At 36.3% G+C, this 19,513-nt stretch overlaps 1 protein-coding gene across 5 annotated transcripts in view; it reads right to left on the reverse strand.

Moving 5' to 3' along the window:
* Positions 1-19,513, reverse strand: part of TFPI (tissue factor pathway inhibitor) — an 82,739-nt gene that overhangs the window by 51,083 nt on the left and 12,143 nt on the right. The window contains exon 2 of one of the 5 annotated variants that reach the window (XM_033400254.2): positions 5,358-5,533. The exons of the other annotated variants lie outside the window; for them this stretch is intronic. The gene's annotated coding sequence lies outside the window, so the exon portion shown is untranslated. The remainder of the gene's footprint in view (positions 1-5,357; positions 5,534-19,513) is intronic. 5 annotated transcript variants of the gene reach the window in all.

The raw sequence follows: 19,513 nt of genomic DNA on the forward strand, positions 1-19,513 counted from the left end.
AGGAAAAATGAAGAACTTTGAGGTTTTCACGTGTTGAGGATATGAGCTCATCTATGAACTTCATATCAACTATAATACTCTTAAAAATCCTATCCTATATGAAATATTACACCCATGTTAAGAAAACTGAAGCTCAGAAAGGGAATATAATTTTTCCAAGTAGAATGAAACTGAGCTAATATTTGCACCTATATCTGTGTAACTTCAGTGCTCAAGGTCACATCACCATACCAAGCTGCTGTCCCAAGAATTGGTCAATCTGTCTCAGCACTGTCTAGAAAGCACCCTACCTCCAGCTGCCTTCAAGGTTATTCTGGTTTGCTTGACAAGTATATTACTGTGGTAGAGGTGGCTATATCCCATATGGAAACCAAGAGCCATCAAATCAATCCAAGTAATGCCCTAAGTAACATCTCTCTCCCTCCCTCCCTCCCTCGCCCCTTCCTCCCTTCCTTTTCTCCTCCATCCCTCCCTTCCTTTTGCATGTTTAGTGGTTAAGAGGAGGGATCTGGATTAACACTGTGATATGAGCTGAACTGTGTCCTCTCCAAATTCATATGTTAACGTCTTAACCCCCAGTACATCGGAATGTGACTGTATTTGGAGACAAGGCCTTTGAATAGATAATTAAGGATAAATGAAGTCATTGGGGTGGGTCTTATGACTGGTGTCTTTATTAAAAAAAAGAGAAAGCAGACACAGAGAAAGACTGACTACCTATAAACCCAGGAGAGAGGCCTTAGAAGAAATAAATCCTGTTGACACCTTGATCTCAAACTCTAGCCTCCAGAACTGAAAGGAAATACATTTCTGTTGTTTAAGCTACCCAGTCTGTCATACTTTGTTTATGGCAGTTCTAGTAACCTAGTACAGACTGTAAAACTTCAAATACCAGTTCTGTACCTTACTACTTATGTGAATTTGACAATATATTTATCCTCTCTTTGCCTCTATTTACTCATTTATAGACTGGGTATTTTACTAAAACCTATTTCAGAGGGTGTGAGGATTAAATGGAAAGGTCATTAGATTGATGACTAATACAATAAATTTTAGCTATTATAATCATTTTAAGTAATCTTTGACATCATTTTGGGTGTACTGTAAAAACGGAAGCAAAATATTTTGCTTATTCTTTTTTGAGCTATATTGAGCTTATTCTTTGTTGAGAATGTCATCTCAGACTCTGAAAATCTAAACAATTGAAAATATAGCACTGATTTGTAAAGACCTTAGGCCCAAACTGAGAGACATTTTTGTGATAATTTGGTTAGGTATGGGAGGTTTCTTGGGCTACAAGTTGTAAGATGAGGCAGTACAGATCTTAATGTAAAATGAATGTTTTTCTAAGAATCCAAGTCCATTGGAACTAGAAATATGTTGGCAATTTGGCTTCGGTGAGAACAACTCAAAGGAAATGGCAATGGATGTTGATGTGGATGAGAACTTGTGGCAGGATTCAGAGCAAAAAGCTCACAGGTGATGGAAGAGACCAACAGTAGGCTGGAAGGATAGCATTAAATTTCTTTCTTTTTTTTTTTTTTAATTTTGGCTGTGTTGGGTCTTCGTTGCTGCGTGCGGGCTTTCTCTAGTTGCTGCGAGCGGGGGCTACTCTTCGTTGCAGTGCGCAGGCTTTCTCATTGAGGCAGCTTCTCTTGTTGCGGAGCACGGGCTCTAGGCGTGCAGGCTTCAGTAATTGCAGCACGTGGGCTCAGTAGTTGTGGCATGCGGGCCCTAGAGCGCATGGGCTTTAGTAGTTGTGGCTCATGGGCTCTAGAGTGCAGGCTCAGTAGTTGTGGAGCATGGGCTTAGTTGCTCCGCTGCACATGGGATCTTCCTGGACCAGGGATCAAACCCGTGTCCCCTGCATTGGCAGGCAGATTCTTAACCACTGCACCACCAGGGAAGTCCCCAGCATTAAATTTCTAATACATCATTTTGGGAAAGGCATATAACAACATGTAGGCAGTTATTACTCTATTTTATCATTAGTTTTGGGGTACACTCTTGTTATTTTATCATCTTATAAATTTATCTGGAAAAATCACATGTTGTGTTTACGTGTATATTATCATCATGGTGCTTATATAATTTAAACTTCCTAGTTCAGATTTTCCTTATCACATATCACTAAACTTTTTCTTTTTTAAAATTTTACTATTAATCTCTAAGTTCAATGAGTACTTTGCCACGTCTAAAAGAAATTTCATGTTGGCTGCTTATTTATTTGCAGTGTAGCAATGAAAGACAGGAGAGACAAAACCTGACAACCAGAAAAAAAGGAAAAATGTAACTTGAAAAATAATTCCAATTTTCTGCTCAGCGGTGGCAATGTTGTTATCCTCTTGGTGTTTAATACTTCCCTCCACTCAGTTCGGCTGAACCCTGGGGGGGCTGCCCACTAAAACCTAGTGCCTGTCTTTATCTCTAACCTTCGTGCTTTCTTGGCTGCTTCTCATTTTGGGTGAGTTTGCAGCGCCCTAACGACAAGGATAATGAATGAAGGAAGGTAACATGAGAATAAATCTACAGTAAGGGGAGGAAGACAAAAAGCCCTATCGGTATTCTTACAGTTTTCTATTTTTTTAAAAAAATCTTTTGAAGTTCATTTTTTATAAGTAGTATTTTCAACTGAAAATTCCGAAATATTCATAACAATTAGAGTCTGGAAATGGATTTTTGTTAAATATATTTCTCACTAGACTTCCAACACTTGTTCCTGAATAGAGTTACTGAAATTGCATAATCTCAGTGAGAGATTTGAGAGCCAGATTTTTCTCAGGAAAAGAGTATTTTTCTAAATAAATACATTGTGGAAATACAAATGTTTGGGCAGTTTCCCAAGAGAGATCTAAGGCTGTGTAACTGCACGTTTGCCACATAGCAAATTCTAACAAGTCAGTACAGAGCCTTATCTCTTTATTAACTCCCCCCCCCCCCCCCCCCGCCCCGGGATCTCACATTACTGAGGCATTGAGTCATCACTATAAGCATTATTTTGGTATCAGGATTATTTATCTATGACCTACAATTAAAATTAAGATCAAATTTCCTGAGGCTCTGGCTGTATGGTATATTCACCACATTTATTTTAAGAATGATAATAGAAGTACAAAGATATATCATTATAAAACATTTGTATTTTGTAATGATTTATTATTTTTTGAAGTGGTTTCTTACCTATTAGGTTACGGTATCTTTTTTTTTTAATTTATTTAAATTTTTGGCTGTGTTGGGTCTTTGTTGCTGGGTGCAGGCTTTCTCAAGTTGCGGCGAGAGGGGGTTGCTCTTCGTTGCGGTGCACAGGCTTCTCATTGTGGTGGGCTCTAGGTACGTGGGCTTCAGTAGTTGTGGCACACGGGCTCAGTAATTGTGGCTCGCGGGCTCTAGAGCGCAGGCTCAGTAGTTGTGGCGCATGGTCTTATTTGCTCCGCAGCATGTGGGATCTTCCCGGTCCAGGGCTCGAACCCGTGACCCCTGCATTGGCAGGCCGATTCTTAACCACTGCGCCACCAGAGAAGCCCCAGGTTACTGAATCTTGATAATAATGCTGTGTAGCCAGTGGGGCAGGTATACTGAATTTATATTAGAGATGCATGGTTTGTTTTCCAACCTCATATGCCCAGGTGGCTAGTAAGTGACAGAGGCAGGATAGGATCTCAAAGCACCGTTAAAATAAACAAGATTTGTGGAATAGAGACCAAATCCAATGCAGGAAACTATAATTAAATGTATTAATCACTTATCTCTTAGTCTCTCTTATCACTTAGTCTCTCTCTGTTTATTTCTTTTTGCGATATACCTTTATTGTGACCTGAAGACGATGATTAGGCAATATCACCGTGGGAACTACAGGATAAAAATTGATTTCTCAAAATAATTGATTTCTCTGGTTTGCTAATCCTACAAGTACAATTAACTGACCAATATAAGTTTTTACTGTGATGATTACTGTAATTTTTGATTCAGTAAGTTGCCGAAATTTTTGATTCAGTAAGTTGCCGAAATGTTTTCTATTCCTAGCTTTAGCTCTACACTTCATTAGTAATTTTATTACTGTGTAAATATTTCCACATCACTCTATCCATATATATGGGTAGCTGGTTTTTGGCCCAAGCCTTAGAGAACCATATTAGAGAAGGGAATAGGTCATAAACCTTAGAAAACTTAGGTGTTTGCCTCTCATACCTGGGAAGAGGATACAGAAGTTCACCCATCAGTCAAAGCCTGAATGAACAGATTAGAAGAAGTCTACACAAGGGAACATCTAAAAGAGGTACTTGAAAAATCTGTTAAGTAACATATTTTCTCTTTTTTTCCCAAACTTTAGAAGAAATAGAAACCACATATACATGCATTTTAAAAAATCTTGGCTAAAGACTAGAGTTGAAAAGAGCAAATTCCTATTTTATTTAAGCCCCATTTCAAACATGTAATTATAGTCAGCTCTTGAAATATCTGGGATTAATTTTCATATTGTAGATTAAGTCTTTGTTTAGATTTTCTCTCTAGATGCCTGCTTTTAAGCCACCTTATTTTTTGTTTTTACCATGGGGTGGTGAAATTACAGTTTGTCACTTTAATGATAATAAATCATAATGTGAAAAGCAGTTTCCAATAATGAGCCTTAATTATTATTTCTTTCTCATTTATATTTCACACTCTGTCTAAGATAATGTTGTTAACTTATCCTCATTTGATAGAGAAAACAAATAGTGGTTCAAAATGATAAAATAACTTTTCTAAGAAAACAGCTTGCAAGTGGTTGTGCAGATGTACTAATTCTAAAGCAAATGCCTTAGTTATTGCTTTATACTGTCAAATTAAAAAGAAGTTTTGGTAAAAGAAAATTTAAATATTATTAAAAATTATATTTACACATTCCTCTGTGGATTGATTAGTGTGATTTGTTGTAATAAAAATGGTTAAGTCAAAATTTGAAAAAGACACTACAGATTTGATTAAGGCAGTCATCATAGAATGGAACCATGCTCCAAAGCATGTTGGCAGCGTAAGTTTTTTGGAACTCTGAGCATGCAATATTATAAAGGAAGTTTATGTTGATAGGCCAGCTAGTAAAAAATGAGTGAAAGAGCCTCAATGCTTAAGGTAGGCAATCATCAATGACCTAGTCCAGGTTTGAGGTCTGGCAAGAATGCTGAATTAGACCTCGTTCAAGGTAGTTTTTCTTTCCTATCACTTCCAACCAGCCAACACGGCTTGAAATGGATCTTTGTCAGGTAAGGATACAAGTGATTTTGTGGATAAAGCTCATAGGAGCTATCTTAGTCTACTATGGCTGCCATAAGATGATACCATGAACTAGATGGCTTAAACAACAGAAACAAATTTCTCACAGTTCTGGAGGGAAGTCCAAGACCAAGGCATTGGCAGAATCAGGCTCCTGGAGAGAGCTTTCTTCTTGGCTTGCAGAAACCACCTTCTCTCTATGTCCTCAAGTGGCCCTTCTTCTGTGTGTGCATATATAGAGAGAAGGATCTCTCTCCCTTCCTCTTCTATAAGGTCACCAATCCTGTCAGATTAGGACACCACTCTTATGACCTCATTTTAACATTAATTATCTCCTAAAAGTCTTATGTCCGAATACAATCATATGGGGGATTATGGTTTCAACATATGAATTTGGGGTGGGAGGGACACAATTCAGTTCATAGCAGGAGCCCTCCTAGTTTCTTAAGAAAGTATCTCTAAACTTGGTGAGTAGATTTGTTTCAGAAGCAAGGGTCACTTCCCTTTTGTCATTAGGCTGTGGGAAGAGATACATCAGCCCTAGAGTTTGCTTTTTAATGTGTAAGCCGATTCTTTTCTTTCTGCACAATTACAGACTACCATGTTCTATTTCTTGTTGCTTAAAGATTAAGCCTGAGGCAGGACTGGCCATGGCCTGCCACATTCCTATAGGAAATGTAGAATCACCTATACTATAAGGATGCTTAGTATCCAGTTCTCTCAATTTATGTGCTTTTGTTGGGTTTTTGTTGTTATTTACTAAGAGGGGACGTGTTCTGAGAAAATTGTTCTGTATAATCTCTTCTAGGAAGGTGTCTTTTAAAGTTCACAACAAGAAGGAAAGACTTGGCAGGTAAAACAAACCCTCACTGCCTAATCCCTTCTCTGCTTCATTCCTCAACTGTAATCACAAATCATATGTTCCAGTGCAGAAAGCACTGCACTGTATGTCAGTCCTTATAACTTGAAATTAGAGAATAATTTTTACTCAGCCAGTTAGTTTTCTGGGCTATGAAAAGTTTTATTTTAAGATTGGATTTTTTTCATAATTTTGCATAATAAAGGTTATTAAATTATCCTAAGGGCCTGAAAACTAAGTATGTACCATTTGCCGCAAGATATTAGGAAAATGAGAAGTTATGATTACTCTTATGGAAAAGGATGTAGAGACACTCCCAACTGCAGCAGAGAGGAAATTCTGTGGTAAATCCCCACTCACAGGGTCTTCCTTACCTCTCCACCTCTGGAATCATGCTCTGATTCAATCTCATAAATGCTATGGATATATTGGTTCTGTATCAAATCTCTGCACAAATGGAGTCTTTTCAGAATCCTGCCTTGAACACTGAGACAAAATACCTCCATGATTATGTTCCATTCCCTTTCATGTTTTTTTTAAATCACTGCACTTATCCCTATGTAACACATTTGCTTACTATCTGTTTTCTCTGTCCTTAAAAGCGGCAATTATATCTGTTCTTTCTGGTATCTAATAGGAGCTCAATAAATGTTTATAGAACAAATCAATGAATTAAGAGTTCTGCAAAAAAGAAAGTAAAAAGTCACTGGAGAAATTTAAAACAAATGTATAAACTAAAATTATTTAAAACTAAAAAAAAATTATTTAAAACTGTATGAATGAGAGGGAACATAATGGACTTCAATTATAACTTAATCCTTTACTAGAGATGACAATAAGTATTCAACTAATTATTTCTTCCTTTTCTCCACCCTTACTTCTAAGAAAACCTGCCCATATTCTCTACTCATAAAGTCAGCTCTCCAAACTCCTATTGAATGGATAATAATGAAGTCACATTAGCATCTGGCCACTGCTGACTTGCCAAGGGGTAGACATATACACAGAGTCAGATGATTTGCTGGTCTATAGAGAGAGGTGTGGCGTAGACGTCCAGAGAGGGCCAAATAACAAGAGCTCACTAGAGAGGCTGCGATGGTGATCTTAGTTGTTCTTTTTTTAAAAAAAAATTATTTTTATTTTTTATACAGCAGGTTCTTATTAGTTATCTATTTTATACATATTAGTGTATACATGTCAATCCCAATCTCCCAATTCATCCCACCACCAACAGCCCCCCGCAACCCGGTGATCTTAGTTGTTTACATTCTAGTCTCTGCCTTAGCTCATGACTGTATGTTCTCTATAATACTCCATAGTCTATCAAGGAATTCCAATTGTGCCCTTGAGGTCTTATTATATGTGTTGTTTATTTCATCTAAATGAATCTTGTTTTATGACACATAATTAAAATGTGATATATTTTATTATCACCATAACTGACATAACGGTCAATATCTTTTTATTTAAAAAAGTCAATAACAGAAAAGTAAATGTATTTAAGGAATTTTTTTCTATGTGTATTTTGCAACAATTTAGTTATAATTTTATGATACAAATTTAATTTTTTCATTCAAAAATATCTATAGTATATTCTTTTAATATAACTTTAAGACTATAATAAGCTTCTAAGTTCTAGGTACCTAGAAATTTTATTTTTCCCATCTTTACAATGAGAAAAATACAAAAAATGTTAACAATAAAACCATCCAGAAATTGTCTATTTAATTTGTGTTTGATGCCATTTAGAAAAAAATGTAGTTTGGTTTTCATCTAAGTGATATATCTGTATAAATCTAAAGTAAGCATTCTGTGGTGGTTACTAGAGCCTGAGGGATGGGGAAATTGGGGAGATGTTGTTTAAGGGCACAAACTTATAGCCAGTAGATAAATAAGTCGTGGAGATCTAATGCACAGCATAGTGATTATAGACAACAGTACTGTATTATAAACATCAAAGTTGCTAGGAGACTAGATCTTAATTGTTCCCACCACAAAAAAGAAATGATAATTATGTGATGTGATAAAGGTATTAGCCAATGCTATGGTGATAATCATATTGTTATGTATAAATATATCAAATCTACACATCATGCACTTTAAATTCACACAATGTTATATGTCAAATATATCTCAATAAAAAAGTAAGCATTCTATTTGGTATTATTGAGATAGTATGAATCATAGGTAAAATTTTACTATGACTATGTATTACTAACTATAATAGATTTAAATAAATATTTTCATCCAAAGCAGGAGAGTTTTAAGTATTTGTAAGATACTCATTGGAGCCACGAAATAAGAAGCTCAATATGTAGACATGGAGCTCAGGGTAGACATCTCTGTAGAGACAGAAATGTGAGAATCAAGATAAAAATGAAAATTACTCTGTGGAGTGCTGAGGTTGATTTGATTAACAAGTACTTAGGTAGCATGTGATATGAAGCAGGTGTTCTTCTGAATGACTGTGCAAATATTAATTCACATAATCCTGACAGTGACTCTATAAGGTGAGTGTGAAAATGGGGAAGGAACACCCTATAAGTGAACTGTGGAGAACAAGGATGAGGGAAATAGGTCTAAGAAGAAGATTAAGAAATAGACAGGGAAACAAAAGGAAACCTGGGAGGCTGTAGTGACATAGATGCTAAGGAAGTGAATACTTCATAACATTGGCACAAGTTGACAATATCTAGAGCACAGAGGGTTCAAGTACAAGAGTTAAAAAACATGCATGGGGTTTAGTGACAGTGGCATTGTCAGTACCCTTGCACACTGCAAAATAAAATTTGGTACAGTGGGGGGGGGGCAGCAACTGGTGACCTGAGGAAGGAATTGGAACAAAGGCTGTGAAAACAGCAATTGAGGATATCATTTTATAAATCTATGCTGGAAAGTAAGAGAGGGTGTTTGAGGGATACTTTTGTGGAGGGCTTAGTTTAATATAATTCTGCCACTAGAGAGGAAGAGACAAAAGCTGAAAATAAAATAAATAGAGACTGAGATCCTGGACACAAGTAAAGAGGGTCTAACCTTGGCCTGAAGAAAAGAGTAACTTCCATTGAAATGAGGTTTTCTCTGTGGGGAGAGAAATAGGACACATTTTTCAGGGGTGTGTGTGTGTGTGTGTGTGTGTGTGTGTGTGTGTGTGTGTGTGTGTGTGTGTGTGTGTGTGTGTGTGTGTGTGTGTGTGTGTGTGTGTGTGTGTGTGTGTGTGTGTGTGTGTGTGTGTGTCTTACTTCCATTGAAATGAGGTTTTCTCTGTGGGGAGAGAAATAGGACACATTTTTCAGGTGTGTGTGTGTGTGTGTGTGTGTGTGTCTTATGATGGAGCTGTTGAAGAGTAGACAGAAAGTTGAAGATTTTCGGACTTCCCTGGTGGTGCAGTGGTTAAGAATCTGCCTGCCAATGCAGAGGACATGGGTTCAAGCCCTGGTCCAGGAAGATCCCACATACCATGGAGCAACTAAGCCCGTGTGCTGCAAATACTGAGCCCATGTGCTGCAACTACGGAAGCCCACACACCTAGAGCCCGTGCTCTGTGACAAGAGAAGCCACCGTAATGAGAAGCCCATGCTCCGCAATGAAGAGTAGCCCCTGTTTGCCACAACTAGAGAAAGCCCATGCACAGCGATGAAGATCCAATGCAGCCATAAAGAAAGAAAGAAAGAAAAGAAAATTGAAGATTTTCTTGCTGTGATTCAATTTTCTATGTGAAGAAGAGGCTGAGATTTTCTGTTCAAAATGTCAAGAAATAATGGATTTTTAAAAATGTGAGGGTTTGCCATTTTCTCCAGGTAAAATAAAATGGCGTATCGAAAATCTTAAAGGATTATGGGCTGCTGGAATCCCAAACTATAAATTCATAGTAATTTGTGCCTTCAAAATTCAGTGCTCTTTCCCTCCAGATTCAGGAATTAAACTTTTGAAGGATTCAGAGTTGGATTTTATCAATTGGACAGAGACAAAGAACAAAAAAGGCAGGACTTTGAGTAGTGTTGGCAAGGGGAAGTATATAAGTGGCTTATTATTTAATCATCGACTAAAAATTTTTCCTAAATGTGTACTTTCTTTGTTAAAAAACGTAGATGATACTTTAAGGTACTGATATGACACTTGGGAATTTAAAAATATGAAAATGACTAAATGCACAATCTTTTTAAGAATAGAAATATTACATTTTTAAACAATGTAGGTATGCAACATTGACAATTATTAGATATGGCAGCACATCCATCCACCAGGTGTAATATTATACAAAGTTAAATTGGTAATGATAATGACTAGAAGATTAAGAGGGGATTAATCATGGTAATATGAATTTTAAAAGCTGTATACAAAAATATATGTACACTTTAAGATAAACTAAGCAAAAATTGGTGTTTAAACAGAAAAATATGCTTTAATAAGGGAAATTAGGTCAGTGAGATTATGGATATATTTTTGTCTTTTTTTTTTTTAAACTTTGTAAGGTGTTGTTTCAGTCATCTCATTTGCGTATGCAACAACAATTCTGTCACTTTTCATTGATAGATGAACTGAATATGTTCATATGTTCAGTTCTCAGGAAGGATAGCCTATGCCCACCTAAGGAATAAATTCATAAATAATAAACTCTTCATTAATCTACATTAATCATGGTGATTCCATTTCCCTTACAGACATTGGTTTAGATATTTCTATTTCATAAATCTCTGACCAATGAGATGAGAAAGGAAGTATGCTATCTTCCAGGGCTGGGGAACTTTTGAAAAAGGTCCTTATTCTAAATGGAGCCACATGGGAGGGCACATAATATTTCCTTCCACTTGTTTTGTCTGTATGTGATGCCTATGACTGAAGCAATCATCTTGTAATGTTGAGAACTATCCCTAGATAAGGATGACCTGCTGTTAGTCATGGAAATAAAAAGATGGAAAGCACTTAGATCTGTGTTGAATTAACAAATCTTGAAGCATCCTCTGTACTTTGTATAATGTGAACTAGTAAATGGCCTCATATTTAAGCTACTCATGCTATGGATTTTGCCTTCTAGCAGCCAAATGTAACCTGACAGTTATTCTGCTGTTTTTATTTCACAAACTGGCTATTAACCAACTTTTTCAGCATTTTTGATTGGAGAATGCTTGGAGGATGGGAAAATAATATCATTACTATAAAGCTCAGGTCAGAATCCCCTTTTCTTATCATTAAAATTATTTTGGGACTTCCCTGGTACCACAGTGGATAAGTCTCCACGCTCCCAGTGCAGGGGGCCTGGATTCGAATGCTGGTCAGGGAACTAAATCCCACATGCATGCTGCAATTAAGAGTTCACATGCCACAACTAAGGAGCCTGGGAGCTACAACTAAGGAGCCTGCCTGCTGCAACTAAGGAGCCTGCCTGCCGCAACTAAGAAGCCCAGCTGCCGCAACTAAGACCTGGTGCAACCAAATAAATAAACAAATAAATAAATATCAAAAAAATTATTTTGCCCTTAAAATAATGCCTGATGTTTTGCTTTATAAAAGTCAGATTTTCAGATTATATTCTAAAACTACACCCAGACTAATGATAAAATATGGGAAACAATGAAGCAAAACATTCTGAACCTGGTAAGTAAATTAATATTGGAACACAGTAAAATACAACCAAAACAACAACAAAAACAAGCCTCCCCAAATAGTTGCAGACTATTCACTCTAATCATGTTTACTAAAAGATTGGCCAATCCTTCAGGAAACATCTATTGGATTTGGCTCTTGTTACAGGAAGTCATATTTCTGGAGAACTGCTTAATGTGGAATTCTTTAATGTTAGCAAATATGTCAAATCACAACATTTATCTGTATTTTAGATTGTGACAATTGCACTGATAAAAAAGTTTTACTCTCTCTCTCTTTTGGATATGAAGTGGTTGTTAGGTATGATTTTATAAAGCAGGGAAGTTTCCTCTAGGAATGAAATGTTAAAAGCTGTTTACTGTGTAAGTCTAATTTCTTGTCATTTGTAATACTATGAGAAAGAAAACTTAAAAAAAAAAAAAAAAATCCCAGAGAAAAGAAATAGCTATGCCAGGAGAAAAAAGCGAATATCTTCATGTTACACCAAATAGCATACAACATATGTAAACTAAGTTTATTTAAAAAATTTAAAAAAGCTGAAGTGAAGGGCAATGTCATAGAATTATATACTGCTAGAGACATAAAAGACTACAGGGAGGGCTTCCCTGGTGGCGCAGTGGTTGAGAGTCCGCCTGCCGATGCAGGGGACACGGGTTCGTGCCCCGGTCCGGGAAGATCCCACATGCTGCAGAGCGGCTGGGCCCGTGAGCCATGGCCGCTGAGCCTGCGTGTCCAGAGCCTGTGCTCCGCAACAGGAGAGGCCACAACAGTGAGAGGCCCGTGTACCGTAAAAAAACAAAAAAAAAAAACCCAAAAAACTACAGGGATAAGTATCTAGAATATCCTGAATTTTTTAATGAGGACACTGAAGCCCTGAAACTAATTTTTTCTCTCCAAAGTCTTACATTTGCATATTGACAGAGCTTCAACTCAAACACAGGAATTGTGACCATCCCAAAAAAGGGCAACTGCAAGCTTAAGAAAGACCCACTATTTTCATAAATATCTTCTTCTTTCTTTTTTTCCCTAAAGTGAATTTCAGATTGTTTACATTCTCTAGAAATTAGCAATTCATCAAAACATAAGTAGGGGATTTTTATTCTCTGTTTTGGACTAAAGTTCTATAAGTAAAGTAAGTCAAGAAACTCACCAATTATTTTTTTAAACTTTTGTGTTTATATTTTTAAGAGGAAAAATAATCTCCCTCTAAATAATAATAGGGAATATTAATTCTTATTACTAGCTAAGAGAGAAGAGTGAGAGAACTGGATGTGGAGAAGGAAAATTGAGAAGCAATAAGAGAGAGCGGGAGAGTAAAAAGATAATTATAAAGTTTAGTGGAAATGTAGGGAGTTCCCTGGTGGCACAGTGGTTAAGAATCTGCCTGCCAATGCAGGGGACACAGGTTCAAGCCCTGGTCCAGGAAGATCTCCCATGCCATGGAGCAACTAAGCCTGTGCACCACAACTACTGAGCCTGCACTCTAGAGCCCGTGTGCCACAACTGCTGAAGCCCACATGCCCTAGAGCCCACGCGCCACAACTACTGAGCCCATGTGCTGCAACTGCTGAAGCCCACGCTAGGGCCCATATGCCACAACTACTGAGCCCACGTGCTGCAACTACTGAAGCTCACATGCCTAGAGCCCCTGCTCCGCAACAAGAGAAGCCACTGCAGTGAGAAGCCCGTGCACCACAATGAAGAGTAGCCCCTGCTTGCTGCAACTAGAGAAAGCCCACATGTAGCAATGAAGGCCCAATGTAGCCAAAATAAATAAATTAATTAATTAATTTTAAAAAGAATAGTGGAAATGTAAATATGTAAAAATATTTCTGAAATTTGTAAGAAATGTCCAAAGAGAGTGTATATATTTTATTAAGAAAAATACAATGAACAAAGGAAAACAAGATAGAAATACATAATAAAAGAAATAATACCAAAGATTCTTCCTTATATCGTTGCCCATAGCTAACAAAACTCTTAAAAAAAAAGGTGGGGAATTATTTTGTCTAGATATTACGGTTAAATTTGTAAGACATTTTGTCAAAAGAAGGTGGCATTCATTTCTTTGAATGAGTTCACCTTTCCTCATCACAGGGACTCTTCTTAATCTAATACAGTTTAACAGCAAAGATCTTCATAGTATGCTGTTTTCATTTCTTTCCTTTAAGCAGGAAAATAAATAAATAGATAAATAAATAAATAAAACTTGGTATTATATATCTAAACCAAAATGGAGATTTCTGAGGATATAATTCTGGTCAACTACTAATGCCAGTAGCCCCAAATGGAAGGAAATAAAAAAGAAAAACAAAGGAATACAATGAATTTTGGTGTGAGAAAAGAATTGAATATATTAACTATGTCTTTATTATCATTACTGTCCATATTAGAAAGAAAATTACATAGAAAGACCTATGGCTGCTTCTATTTTTTCTCCTGTTTGTATCTGCTCTTCTAGGCATCCATTATTTAGTAAGATAAGAAAATGGTATTTCAGGACCGTTGCTTCTCTGATTATATGTCTATCAATCAATCTCCTGATTACATAATTAATTTATTAATTCTGATTAATCTATTAATTAATATTGAGTATGACATCTTAGGCAGGAGGTATATGTATTTTGGAAAGACAGTCGAGACCTTCCTAACGGGTTTCTAATTAGAACCTTGATTCATAGCTTATGTAATTCAGGTTATTTTACCTTTTTTAATTTTAAAGATCAATAGATAAAATCAAGTCTGCTTCCTCATTTCCCCTCAAAGTCTGTTGCCATCTTAGATTTTGTCTCTGCTTAGACAAATATATTGGAAACTTCTCAACTTCCTGCTTTTGATAGTATCTGTTGTAGTATGAGAAAAGGAGAGCAAAATGTTAGTCCATGTATGGGAAGTTCCCACAAATATTCCTATACTGTCATTTCCTTGAGGGAAAGAGAAGCAAAATTTATACTCAATATACCTGAGGCCAGATATTTATGACATTCTGGTGTCAGATAAATAATCAGGTAACTTTGTTTCTATGAAAGTGTTATGATTCCAAATATTAGCTAAAGTTTTTATACTTAAGTACAATAAACATGTTGAACCAGTAATGATCAATTTTCTCCCTCCTCAGTGAGGGTAATTCTGTGGGTAAAGTAAGTCCGAAAGTAAAAAACCCAGGAATTTCTGATTGTGCTCTAATGAAAAGCAACTGAGCTTAGTTCAAGATTGGAACCGCAGCTGTTGGTGACTACACCCATGACATCCTGAGTTCAACTTTCTGAGTCATCATTGTAAAGGAACAGGGGCCCCAGGCAGCTAAGTCATGGTCCTCCAGGAACCATTAACATGTTGATCTTCAGCCACTTCCATTCAGACTGTAAAATGTCAGACCCATGAAACAATGAACTATGGACTCAGAGAATGAAAGGAAACTAGTGCTACTTCCTTTTTTACTCATAGCATCCAATAAATAGTTCTTTTTTCTCTTGGTTCCTCACATTGAATGCTCATTATTTTACATTTTTATAAATATCTGCTAGTTTCTCTAAATTGTCATTCCTTTTTCTCCTATCCATATTCTACCTAACACATAATCTCAGGAATCAGATAGCATGTTCTTGTTAAAGGCCCTACTTAATTCCCCTGATTGTAATTTTTTGAGAATGAAGACCAGAGATTTTATTTGTGTTAAGTTACTTCAAATCCTAATAGGTTAATTTATAAATGATTAAAATTTATCATATTGGGCTTGCCTGGTGGTGCAGAGGTTGGGAATCTGCCTGCCAACGCGGGGAACACGGGTTCGAGCCCTGGTCTGGGAAGATCTCACATGCCATGGAGCAACTAAGCCCGTGTGCCACAACTACTGAGCCTGTACTCTAGAGCCCATGAGCCACAACTACTGAGCCTGCGCACCACAACTACTGAAGGCCACACGCCTAGAGCCTGTGCTCCACAACAGGAGAAGCCACCGCAATGAGAAGCCCGTGCACCGCAACAAAGAGTAGCCCCCACTCGCCTCAACTAGAGAAAGCCCACGTGCAGCAATGAAGACCCAACATAGCCAAAAATAAATAAAAAATAAATTTACAAAAAAATTATCACATTGTATACTTTTTGTACCCTGAATAAGTTCTAATATATAAAAAGCACATAGTTAATGCTCAGCTTCAAAGATATTAAAAATTGAATCTGCTTATTCAAGTGTAATGATTGAACTGAAGATCTTAAAATAATTTAATCTCTTCCAAGCCTTCTCAGAAAAGATCTTTTCTCCAAGATTTCTTATACATAGGATAACTTATCCATCTCTACCCCACCCTTATCCCTCCTATGTCGAGTTTATCTGCCTTTGAAATCTTTATCTTGCCTTCTTCAAGATATATTATTACTTGACACTCTTTTTTGATCCCAGTGCTATATATTGTTTTCCTTGGATATTTATTCATGTCTCAGATATATTTTCATGGTGATATGTAAGCTCCTGAGAGATCTGAGGAAAACTATACCTTCCCTTCTAAAGAGCAAATGCATGGCTCAGATATTTTTTCACATGTTTTTGAGGACCATCCATGAATGCCCATTTACTCATATCCTTTCAGAAGAGGCTTCCAGTACCTGTTAGGAAGGATAGATGGTCACTTGTATCTCTTTGGCCTCTGAATAAGGAGATGGTAACGTGGAATGCAGGTGGTGGTTGGGAGAGCAATGTTGACATAGTAATGATAGGGCAAACACTGGTACCTAAGAAACCTTTTCCTTTCTTTAGGGATATAACTAATAAATGCAAATGGCTTTAAAGGAGTTTCATCCAGAGTTTACCACAAATAGAAAAACAAAAAAAAACAACAACTCTCTTTTGCCATGTTAATTGAGGCTAATCTAAATTCTCCCTAGTTAAACACTCTTCTTCCCCTGGAACATTCTCCAGCAATTCCTTAAGAGAAAAACATACAAAAAGAGGTTAATCCTGGGAAATCTGAAACTTGAAAAAAATTATTGGCACTGAAAGGAGGGCCTGAGTGTTTTTAAGGTAAATTGCTTATCTCATAATTTTTTTATAAACCTGCATTAGTGCCAAGATGTAGATGCCATAATGATTTCTTTACTGTGTACCTGTTTTCCTTTCCTCATAGACTGAATAACTATGCTAAAGGAGACTAAAACCACAGAACTCAAATAAGATGCATAGAAACTTCAATAATGTACACACTCTTACATAATTATAAAAACAAATTCTAATGCTAAATATAATTTTTGTTTACAATATTTGTCATTTGGGATTATCTGTTTATATCAATTGGTATATATAATTAAGCAGGAAACACCTGAAACATCTTTCATAAAAAGAGAAAGTTTTAATTTGTGCTGTCAATGAACTTTCACAGCTTCCAATATGTAGAAGTATCCAGGAATCAGGGGAGGAAAGATAATTATGAGAAATTGTGATAGGAAACTATCAGTAAAGGCAATCTTTAATTCATTGCAAAACTCTGGAGGCTTTAGGTAAATAACAGTCAGCACTCAGAGTTTTGGAAATGCCTGTTGAACAAGTGACAACTTGATTGGTTTTAAGCTTGTAGAATGAATTTGTCATCTAAAATAGAAGAGAGTAAAATATTAGCCACCCAAACAACTACCGTTATCAGAAAATCATAATGAAACAAACTGCTTATCTGAAATGAAATAATTATTTTTTAGAAATAGTGAATTTAAGTTTTTCATTGTACAATCATGTAAATATATTTACTCATGAAACATAGTTTCTGAGATATAGCAGGCAAAAAATATATTTATCTTACCCAGGCCAATGAACGAATTACAGTTTATATGCCCTTAAAATTTCTCATTCTATTTATGTTTATTATTTTTTAGGGTATCATTAAAATATGATTTAAAAAAGTAGCCCTTCCACTGCACAGCAAAGGAAACCATAAACAAAACAAAAAGATAACCCACAGAATGGGAGAAAATATTTGCAAACGATATGACTGAGAAGGGATTAATCTCCAAAATATACAAACAGCTCATACAGCTCAGTATCAAAAAAACACAAATAACCCAATCAAAAAATGGGCGGAAAATCTAAATAGGCATTTCTCCAAAGAAGACATGCAGATGGCCAAAAAGCACATGAAAAAATGCTCAACATTGCTAATTATTACAGAAATAAAAATCAAAGCTACAATGAGGTATCACCTCACACCAGTCAGAATGGCCATCAAAAAAATCTACAAACAATAAATGCTGGAGGGGGTGTGGAGAAAAGGAAACCTACACTGTTGGTGGGAATGTAAATTGGTACAGCCACTATGGAGAACAGTATGGAGGTTCCTTAGCAAAGTAAAAATAGAGCTACCATATGATCCAGCAGTCCCACTCCTGGGCATATATTCAGAGAAAACCATAATTCGAAAAGATGCATGCACCCTAATGATCATTGCAGTACTATTTACAATAGCCAAGACATGGAAGCAACCTAAATGTCCATTGACAGATGAATGGATAAAGAAGATGTGTTACACATATATAATGGAATATTACTCAGCATTAAAAAAGAATGAAATAATGCCATTTGCAGCAACATGGATGGGCCTAGAGATTAACATACAAAGTGAAATAAGTCAGACAAATATCATATGATATCACTTATATGTGGAATCTAAAAAAGAGATACAAATGAACTTATTTACAAAACAGAAACAGACTTACAGACTTAGAAAACAAATTTATGGTTACCAAAGGGGAAAGGTTGTAGGGAGGGATAAATTAGGAGTTTGGGATTACATACACACACTACTGTATATAAAATAGATAATTAACAAGGACCTACTGTATAGCACAAGGAACTCTACTCAGTCTTTTGTAATAACCTATATGAGAAAAGAAACTGAAAAAGAATAGATATATGTATATGTGTAACTGATTCACTTTGCTGTACACCTGATACTAACACAACACTGTGAATCAACTATACGCCAATACAAAATAAAAATTTAAAGAAAAATAGCCCTTCTACTTCCAGCCACAATGGATTAACATTGGATTTATCCTCCCACCTGAAACAACTTAAAAAAATAAAATAGTCAAAATGTATTAAATGATGGTTTTCCGCTAACTAAATACTGGTCAGTGAAGAGCAGTGATCCCATAAGGATGGGAAACAAGAGTTCAGCCCTACATTCTGATTTGCTCCAGCACACTGACTGAAGGGAATTTCCACATTCAAATTCAGGAAGAGGAGGTTCTGGAATTGCCCAGTGGTCTCCCTGAGTTTAGGAGAAAGCACATTGTCTGCAGAGGCCAGGGTAGCTAGAGTATGCACGGTTAAGTAACAGAGTAGAGAGCTATAGAGAAAGAGAGATCCAGAAATCTTCAGATGGCCCTCAAGTCTTCAACCTAATACTGATCAGTACATATACAAGAGAAAAGTACCCAAGTTTGGGTAAAGAACCACCTTAAAGGGCTAGAGGGGAATAATACTTAGAATGCATGTAAAGCTGTGAATATTTTCTTGTCCCTAAATTGCAAAAACCTCCATGCATGGTGCATTAAGCAGAGTAGTCAGAAAGTTTTTTTCTCAGTACTGGGAAAAAAATTAACCATAGAATAAACATTTCTCTGATTCTGTCTAACAAAGCTTGACAGTGAGATAACAAAATACAAAATTGTTTCCAAGTAATTAAACTGCAACTCAGAACAGAGCTCAATATTATTTACAAGAATACAACATATTCAGCACTTAAGAAGGTAAGATTCATAATATCAGGCATTCAGATAAAAATTATAAGGTCTGCAAAAAACAGTAAAATA

This window comes from Orcinus orca, chromosome 7 (assembly GCF_937001465.1).
Source record: "Orcinus orca chromosome 7, mOrcOrc1.1, whole genome shotgun sequence".
Lineage (NCBI taxonomy): Eukaryota > Metazoa > Chordata > Mammalia > Artiodactyla > Delphinidae > Orcinus > Orcinus orca.